A 9,430-nucleotide genomic window follows, 5' to 3' on the forward strand; every position below is an offset into this window, starting at 1 on the left:
TGGGAGGAGGGGGGGGGGGGGTTGTATTAGGTGGGCTGAGTGCCAGTGTGGGACGGAGGGGCGTGTGGAGGGTGGGGGGCAACAGAGAGAACCTCTCCGTGTGTGTATGCGATCGGAGAACACGGGACGGGGCGAGAAGGGGTATCGGGTGGGGGGTTGGAGGGCAGACACCAGCTGACCTCGAACTGACCAATGGGATGCGTCTGTGCCTGGCATTCGTTCGCTGTTTTCCTTTCGTAGGAGAGGAAGAAGAAGAGGAAGAGGAGGAGGTCTGGGAACTACCGAATACACCCCCACCACCACACACAAACACGCTCTCTTCCTTTCTTTCCTTTTTAATTCGTATCTAATCTCTCTTTCTAATCTTCCTTCTGTTCCCGGTGACATTGCGCAATCACACCGGAATCCTCGACGCGTTAAATTGATTCTTTTCTCTCCCCGTGTGTCTTCCTCCGTCTGTTGTTGGACCCATAAAAACCAGCAGTTCTCACACGTATGCGCGTTGTCCCCTTGGGGTTGGGAGAGAAGGCAACCGAATAATAAAATATGTTTCCCGGCGCTTTGGAGATAATACCGACCGCATTAAAATGAATTTGTGGAGCGTAAATCACAGCCGGGAACGTGCGCGCGTCTTGTGTGTGGTGCAGTTTGTGTGATGCTAGTATTAGATTCAGCCTACTATATAATATGGGCCATGTAATTGGAGTGTTGTATATTTGCAATTGGTATATCTGGTGATTGGGTAGTTTATGTCCCCTCTTCGGCCAGTGTGTGTGTCCTACTCCTATCGCAGGCTGCTATTTTCTAAAGCAGAAGACTAATTTAGTAATTTGGAAGGGATTTTCGGCACATAATCTGATAGTTAGAAATGTAGAAAAAAAAAAAAAAAAAAAAAAAAAAAATATATATATATATATATATATATATATATATATATATATATCCATATATATATCCATATATATATATCCACACATACATATGCTGCTATAAGAGTACCATAAGACTATTCAGTCAGAAAAATGTAACTCCTATACTGTGCCAGAGGGTGCTGGGTCTGATCAATGTGTGCAGTGATTTATTATTTTCCTTTTTTCTTCTCCGGTGACACTGATTAGCCTGAAATGTAAAACAAAAAAAGAAAAGAAGTATTTTTTCTTTCTGCTTTTTTTCTTAGCGTCATCTTGACACTCATTAGACCCACGCGCCTGAAGCTCTTTCAATATATATATGGCCACGTCCATGTTTATATTGAACCGAAATATATTGCATTGTTTAAAAAAAACAATTAGAATGAAGTCTTCGAATAAAAAAACGCCGTTATTATAGATTTGTTAGTTTTACCACTAACAAAAAAAACATACTGCATTACTACTGTAAAATTATATTATATTTTTTTCTCAGTTTTACACTATATGGAACGATAATTATAAATGTAGAACGATAATTATAAATGTAAAAGAAAAAAACATAGCTAATGGGTACACTAGTGTCACAAATTATTATTATCATCCCTTAGAATAATAAAAACTAAATTTACACAGACACATTTTGCACTCTTTTCGCAAAGAAACATTAGAACCTCCCTTTCCTTCTTCAAAATTAGAGAGGAGAATAAATAGGGTCGAGCTGGGTGGAGGGTGGGGGTATTTCGGCGTGCTTTTCATTCGCGGTCACAAACGGAATATGTGTCGCTGAGGTCGTAAAATAACCGCAGTCATAAATAAGTCGCCCCCCCTCTCGGTGTCTTTCTGTGCTTCCTCTACAGGCTCTGACTTGTCTGAATGGCCAAACTGTAGACAGTTTGACTACCGATAGAGACAAAGCCTATTTTTACTTTTACTTCACCTCCCCACTTCATCAGTTCCCCCATCTCTTCGTTTTAAAGTAATACTGTTCGTCGTAGGAGGACAAATATGAAATTTAATCCCCGAGCCGCGCGTTCTATGCAGGATTACACAAACTGATGGAGAATCTGTCTTCTGAACTTTTATTTTGACCTCTCGCTCTCTCTCTCTCTCGCTCTCTCTTGTTGGCAGGACGCTCCGTTTCCTCTCCACTTTGTGGGAACGGGAAGCAACAGCATTGTGTTGGAGCTGACTGTGGTGTAATCATTAATGAGCACTAACAGTCGGGACAGGACAGGCATGGCCTACAGCCTGGGACACACACAAGACGGTAATACTATTATTATATATACAGCCTATTTGCATTAGCACGGTATTAACGTGATTGTGGCTTTGGTATTATATCTGTGGTAGGCCTATACCAGCACCAGCCCACAGAGTAAATATGAAGAAAGAACTTTGAAAAATACAAATAATAATAATGATAATACTAATAATAATATAAAGGCAGAATCATAGCTTTTCCTGATTCGAGGTACAGCTCTGCTTAAGCTAAGAATATTGTCAAGCCAATTGAAGTGTTGGTATAGTAACATACCGAAAGTTTTGTTACGAAGCATCTATGTATTTTATATGACAATTTTTGCAGAGATTAGCAGTTTATTTAAAGTATAGATTAATGTGACATTTAAGAATAACTTCAGAGGAGATCTCACGAACTTGTAGTTTGGTTCTAATGCTGGAAAAGCAACATGAAATATCATCATCTTATCATCTTATATCATGTGACTGCATGGAAATATTCATAGGCAACACTGCATGATGACATTGTCCTCCATGTTGCAAGTGGACATATATTTATGTGTCATTGCAGATGCAATTGCAGTTGGGAGAAGCGAGTGGCAGACGACACGAAAGAGCAGAGCAAAGAAAAAAACGACCTAAACTTTGGAAACATTTTGCTATTTGAGAACCGGATGGTTGGTCCCTGTGCGAGTGTGTGTCAGGGAGAGGAGTGGGGTGGACATAAAGGAATAGCAGAAGGACATAGTCTGCTTTAAAGCTAGTAAAGAAGTCACATTTTATGTCACGTGACCTTATGCTTTGTTGCGTTTTACTGCCTGATATTTCCTTGTGTTGACGGGGATATTGAAGTCTACCAAACTTTAACTTGCCGTCCACCAGTATTGAAAAAAAGGGAACGGGGCTGTGTACCGACGCTGCTGAGAGCATTACCATGACATTGGGTGTGCTAGACCTTTGTGCCGAAATTCAACGAATTATTTATTTGAGTAACTACAATACAAAATGGGAGACTTAAAAGACCACAAATAACATAAGCTACCTCGGATGGCCTGTTAGCTGCTTTAACCACCCCAAAATCAGTAGGCTAACAGCCTTCCAGTCATTAGCTATATAGTTATTAAGTTTTTACCACTGGTCCAACACTAATAACAGGGTAATGACAAGAAGCGAAATCTGTTTTAAGTATATGAATCATAATGACACAAATAAATAGAAACTGTAGAGAGATGGAATGGTCTAGATTATATCAGAAAACAAAGAAAGAAAAAAGTTAATATTCTGGGACATTCTCCCACGTTAAAAATTGGTTGGATGACAATTACAAATCCCATCTTTTTTCTAAACGGATATGCGTTTTAAGCCTGCTGTATTCCTGCACAGTAAATTTAATGGTGCAGCTTCAGAGTAAACAGCCGAGAGGCGCTGAAGGAACTCCAGGAATCCGGGAAACTTCAGAGATTATCGACAATTAAAGCTGAAAGAGTCAGGCGGCTGCTTTATGGCTTTATGGGTCCCTTTCACCTTTTGCGTGTGTGTGTGTGTGTGTGTGTGTGTGTGTGTGTGTGTGTGTGTGTGTGTGTGTGTGTGTGTGTGTGTGTGGAAGGGGGGTATGTGCGAAGGAGAAAGAGAGAACTCAGGACTTTTATGGTTTTATGACTTTTTATGACTCCTTGTAAAGTCCGAGGAATGGCTACGAACTGAAAAACAGGCCCGCAGCAAAACAGCAGATGAACAAATGTGCTGTTCTCCGCACAAGTAACGAGCACTGTGCAGCTCACCTGTGGTTTATTTCAGCCGTGGCAGTGAAAGGATCGATAGCATTTCACGGGTTAAATAATTAACCGTCTATGAAATTAAAAATTCACTGCTTATCCTACTAAATTACTCTTATGTGTCATTTTAGTACGAGTTATTTACAAAAAGGAGTTCAAAACTCTGCGCGCATCAGACTGGTCCTTGTCTGGCAGAGCAGACATTTTAAGTAGGTGGTCTGTTATAATGTCATTAATTTAGATATTTTATGGGTTTTACTCATGTCAGGAAAAACGGGGACATTTTTTGATATAAGTAGAATACTTTCGCTCTTAGGATCGTATAGAAGATTGCAGAAGTTGTGATGCTTGGAGATAAAAAGTTCATGTGTTCAGAGTTTAGATACATAGAGCTTCTATTGCTAATTCTCTTGCTCGGTGTGTGTGTGTGTGTGTGCGTGCGCGCGCGCGCGCGAGAGAGAAAGAGACCTCTTCTGCTGCACCAGTTAATGACAAACTCCAAAAAACTGCCTGACTAGTACTTTCTCTTGTTTAATATATTAATCGTTTCCAGGCAGCGCCAGTCGACTCGCCGCGTCCTTCAGGGTACTGTGAGCACGCGCTCCAGGTCAGTTCACTGGACTATTACCGGTGGACGCGAGCCCTCAGCCACAAAAGGCCTCGGGACCAGTTAAAGTTTAACGGGTGGGTGAATGCAGCATCAGAAAGAGCCGCATATTTTTCGGCTAAATAAGAAGACTCGAGCTTGATTATTCAAACTGTGTTGTTCGACATTATTTGGTCAGACGAATAATAATAATAATAATAATAATAATAATAATAATAATAATAATAATAATAATAATAATAATAATAATAATTATTATTATCTGGTACTATCATCCTGGCAATCGTTATTCTAACTGCACAGAAAATCCTGTCGAGGTATTTATCCGCTGCGCAGACCACAAATAGGTGAAGCGAAAACAAATGTTGTATCTGATCTCAATACTCTGAAATTGAATACTCAATTTAAAGTGAGACTATGCTAAAGTCATAAATTAAACAGAATGCCATAGTTTTCCCTCCATGAGGGTCTTTCAGATGATTACACACACGTTCACAACTGGAAACATATACCTGAGTGGGGCTGCACAACAGATTTACAGATAAGCGCAAGTGATAAAACCACAAAGCAAGGACGAATTAATATGCTTACACACACACGAACACGGTGAAGCCCATGCACTCACATTCCCTGCTTGCCGCTCTATTCCGAAACAGCCCTCCTGACCAATCAGCATAAATTTTGCATCCAGAATTACTTTTCCTTGAGCACATCCAGTGCTCGTGCACGCGCAAACACGCACACACACAAGCACAGCATTCTTCTGGGATTTTGTACACACACGGTTTTCTCCACGTTTCATTCAGCAGTGTAACAGCACCCAGCCTAACCTTAGCAACAAAGCAGGACGGAGAGAAACACCCGTTTCTCTACCTCAGTGCTACAAGTCGACCTTTCCAACCCTACATCAAAGACAAAAAAAATCTTCAGCATACACTCTTGTGAAAGCACACAAAAGCTTTTTGTGCCACTCGCTGGGGTTGACCTGGTATTATTTTTCCAGAGGTAATACATAAGTAAAATTGCGGGCATGGTTTTTGTAAATCGCATTGACACTGACCCAGGGATGTATAACTTGTGTTTCCGAGTCTTGAGAAAGAAGAACCTGTGTATGTGTCTATGTGCTCTTTGGTATTGTTGTTAACGGAACACTAGATGGCACCAGAGTGTCTTGTTAAGTGCGGACTCTGGGCTGCTCTGAAGCTTCATTGTAAGGACTGCCGTCGAACACAAACAGCCTCCGGATTGTGTCTGTCTATAACCGTTGCTCCCAGAGCTGTGTGATCACAGCTTTACAGGAAAACAGACTATTGGCTTCAACTTATCTACCAAAACAGAGAACACAAGACAGAAAGACACACATTGCTCGTACCTTATATACCACTCTCTAAATGTTACTGTCTTCATTTAGTATTATATAACAATTATATTTGTGTTAAATTATCCATTTTAGTTCCAGAATTTCAAGACATACATTAACATCTGTATATGATCCAAATTGTTTGACGGTTAAATATAACTACATCTGTAGTATGTGAAAAATGTATAACTAAAGATGACACTTCTAAATATGGTAAATAAGACCGTAAACATCTCTCGAGTCCGTGATTATTAATGCACACACATACATAAACACACACGCATACTGCTGTTCTAAACCTAGTCAATGATTATAATAATAAAAATAATACTACACTGCTGACAATAATGAGTGTCAATAGCTGATTTGAGATTCTGCGTGGTCTTTCTCTGTTCAATAACCTCAATACTATATTGATATCTGCGACAAAAATATAAATATTTTAGCATACGTGTTTGTTAAAACCCATAAGTATGCTCAATGCATTTCAGTAAAGTCATGTTTTTAAAGCAAATGTTTCACGGTACCTGGGACCAAAAAGAAATTCAATTTCAAATTTAATTAAATTTTATCTATACAACGCCAACTCACAACAGTCTCATAAAGGCGCTTTATATTGTAAGATAGGCCCTACAATAGAAATGCCTTCTAATCGCAAACAGATTTAAAAAAAATATACATAATTTATTATACATTTTATTTCTCTGTTCTATGTTTGCGTTTGTTTTACTTATCACGTTCAGCATACCCCGTATCTTAACGAATGCACGATTGATTTATGTTCCGTTTACCACTACAGACGGAATAAAGAATTGGAAAAGTGCCGCAGATCTGTAGCCACGACTTAGTGTGATCGTGGCTTTAGAAAGTCCGGCACGGCGTATTGCATGTGGCTCACAATATATCCCTAAAACGAGGCAGTGACTTTATCTTAAAGAACTGGTGTTTATTGACAATACTGAATTTCTCACAAAGCAAGACTGTTGATTCTAGGATATATGTTCATCATGCTACAGCTTACTATTAGGCATATCCTTGTGTCTACTGTGTGTTTTAAACCATCCTGCATAAGAATGATTGTGTTAGCTGTTCATCTACAAAGCGGAATTGGAAACGACTCGAAATGTGGTTTAACTGTAAAAATACATGTGCATACATTTCTATGAGTGGTTTGTGAATAATTTGACAACAACCAAATAAATGACTATAAGGTAAAATACAAGTTGTTAAAGTGTATATTTGTCAAGCGAAAATTTCCACAGCCGTTTGCAGACCTGCAATGTTCTTAGATAATCAGTCAGACCCTGTTTTGTATGAGGAGGAATATCAAGGAGCACATATGAGCGTTAGTAAATAACATGTTACAATAAGAAAAACCACATAAGCTTTAAACATTGGGTGATGATGATTTGTCAGACAAGGGTAAAAATAAAGATAAAATCTTCTTTTTTTGTCCTTGTGATCAAGTGTGTGTGTGTGTGTGTGTGTGTGTGTGTGTGTGTGTGTGTGTGTGTGTGTGTGTGTGTGTGCGCGCGCGCGCTCTGAGATGAAAAGTCTGGCTATTTGATATTAGAGACGGCAACAAATTGGAGACCAAGGAGATGACACCTACAGGTGTGTTTGTGACTGTGGGGTTGTGATTGCAGGGAAAGAAAAAAAACGTCTGCTCCAGGGAGGAAATGAGAAGGGAACCAAAGTCATAAAAGTGAGACAGACAAACATGCCTTGCTTGTAAACTATCTCTCTCTCTCTCTCTCTCTCTCTCTCTCTCTCTCTCTCTCACACACACACACACACACACACACACACGCACGCTGTCAATCTAATGAAAAAAAATCGAAACAGAAAAACCTACACGCTGGAAGTAAAACACTGACAAAAACCCCAGAAGCTCATCTTCAATTCACCTGCAGCCAGATGCAAACCCCCAAAATAGAAAACTGTTGCTTTTATCTTTAAAAGTCATAGTAAATGAGGGACTTCAAATTCTGCCAAAGCCATCAGATCAAAGCCAGTCTTTTTCATTTGCACATTTGCCTCCTTCCTGCAAACACAATGCGCAGCTTTTGGAGGAAAAGCTGGAAGCTAATCTTTCAGTTCTCAAACAGCCGAGTTTCGAGCAATAGATGGCTCCTCGACAGCTAATACCACTATTTAAACTAAGCAATATATCTGTATAGATCCAGCTAGGAAACCGTTTATTCTGAAATGGCGGAGCAACGCTTCGTTTAGAAAAAACAAACAAAACAAAACAAAAAACAAATGAATCAACTAGATGCTGCAGAATTGAGAAAAGCTGCGCTGACTCATTTTCTCTGCTCCTTTAACAATGCGCATCATGCAGGGTTGCGTTAAACGTGCGTGGACGGCTCTTACCGTTTGTTGATAATCCGTCACGAGCCCACACACCTGCCGGTCACTTCCTTGCGTTCGAACAAGTCAGGCAGTCTGGAATGGCACGAGACAGCCCTGCACTGGGTGGTAATTAGGTGGATGTAATGTTGAGGAAGTGCAGGAACTGGGGATGGGGGACTGCTGTCACCCAGGCGTCAAACCACCACCGTAGTCTTCATCATCCTTGCAGTGACAAGTGACAAATCAAATGTCAAATTGAAATTAAAAATGTAAATCATGAGGGCATCTCCGGGATGCTTTCTCCGGGTTGGGTCCCACTGCTCGGCCCTTCTTTGTCTCATCACAGCGGAACTGTCCTCATCCAGATCCGCCAATTTGGAATAGACAGCAGCAGCACGAGACCAGACGGAGCAAGAAGCCATAGCGAAGCAGGAAGAGAAGAAGCAGGAGGGGGAGGGGCGGCTTGTTGTCGGCGTCTCGCCGTGCCGGTTTCCACAGTCACAACAAATATTCTCATTAACTCGCTCGTTTAATTACAGCCGGGTGTTCATTTCCTGGCGGTGGTCGGACTCCGAGTGGAGCCTTGCAGGAGCAGGGAAGGACAGGCGGCAGCTCGGGCCGGAGCGGAGTGCTGCAGCAATATAGCCACTTGGGAAATCATAAAAAGTTCATGTTCACGTTAAGCGCGTCCACATGACCCGCCCGTCGGCCAATCCCCGCGCGCGGTCACTCATAAACTTGTATCACAAAGTTGTAAATTTTCATAAAACAACAAAGAATTTATTGCATTTCTTCATGGAGTGTTGTTAGAACCGAGCTGCTCCTTCTCTTATTTCATTCTCCAGGCCGCCATTTTCTTCATCGACCGCTTCTTAAAAAGCAAGCTAAAAGCTTTCAAAGCACTGGAGAGCGTGAAGAATTTTGCCACGCATTATTGTGGATTTTTCATGTCATGCTTTATATTTATTTGATTTTTGTTCGTTTTAGATAATTAGACAGAGCTTCCTTATTATCTTCACTGTCATATTTGCATTATATTTTCATTAACGACACGTGACAATATTTAGACCCAAAATGTTTCAGAAACCAGATGTAGCTATATAAAGACAAGGTAGGAGGAATAATGTGGAGCAAACAAGTTTCTGTTTCCATACTGCATTTGAGATTTTTTTTAGTACAACAC

At 40.6% G+C, this 9,430-nt stretch overlaps 1 protein-coding gene and 1 long non-coding RNA gene across 3 annotated transcripts in view; one reads left to right on the top strand and one right to left on the bottom strand.

Annotated features, from left to right (window-relative positions):
- The window catches only part of hoxb3a (homeobox B3a), an 82,501-nt gene extending 73,629 nt beyond the window's left edge, over nucleotides 1-8,872 (bottom strand). For both annotated transcript variants that reach the window (XM_085270266.1, XM_085270259.1), the window contains exon 1: nucleotides 8,269-8,872. The gene's annotated coding sequence lies outside the window, so the exon portion shown is untranslated. The remainder of the gene's footprint in view (nucleotides 1-8,268) is intronic.
- On the top strand, nucleotides 168-7,079 carry LOC146575533 (uncharacterized). Its single transcript, XR_014892144.1, has 3 exons — nucleotides 168-269; nucleotides 2,040-2,178; nucleotides 2,722-7,079. It is a non-coding gene; the product is annotated as an uncharacterized LOC146575533 (long non-coding RNA).
- Nucleotides 8,873-9,430: the final 558 nt, after the last annotated feature.

The sequence above is a fragment of the Mchenga conophoros genome, linkage group LG4 (genome assembly GCF_057382185.1).
Source record: "Mchenga conophoros isolate Kocher_MC1m ecotype Shallow Benthic linkage group LG4, M_conophoros_male_GT1.1, whole genome shotgun sequence".
Lineage (NCBI taxonomy): Eukaryota > Metazoa > Chordata > Actinopteri > Cichliformes > Cichlidae > Mchenga > Mchenga conophoros.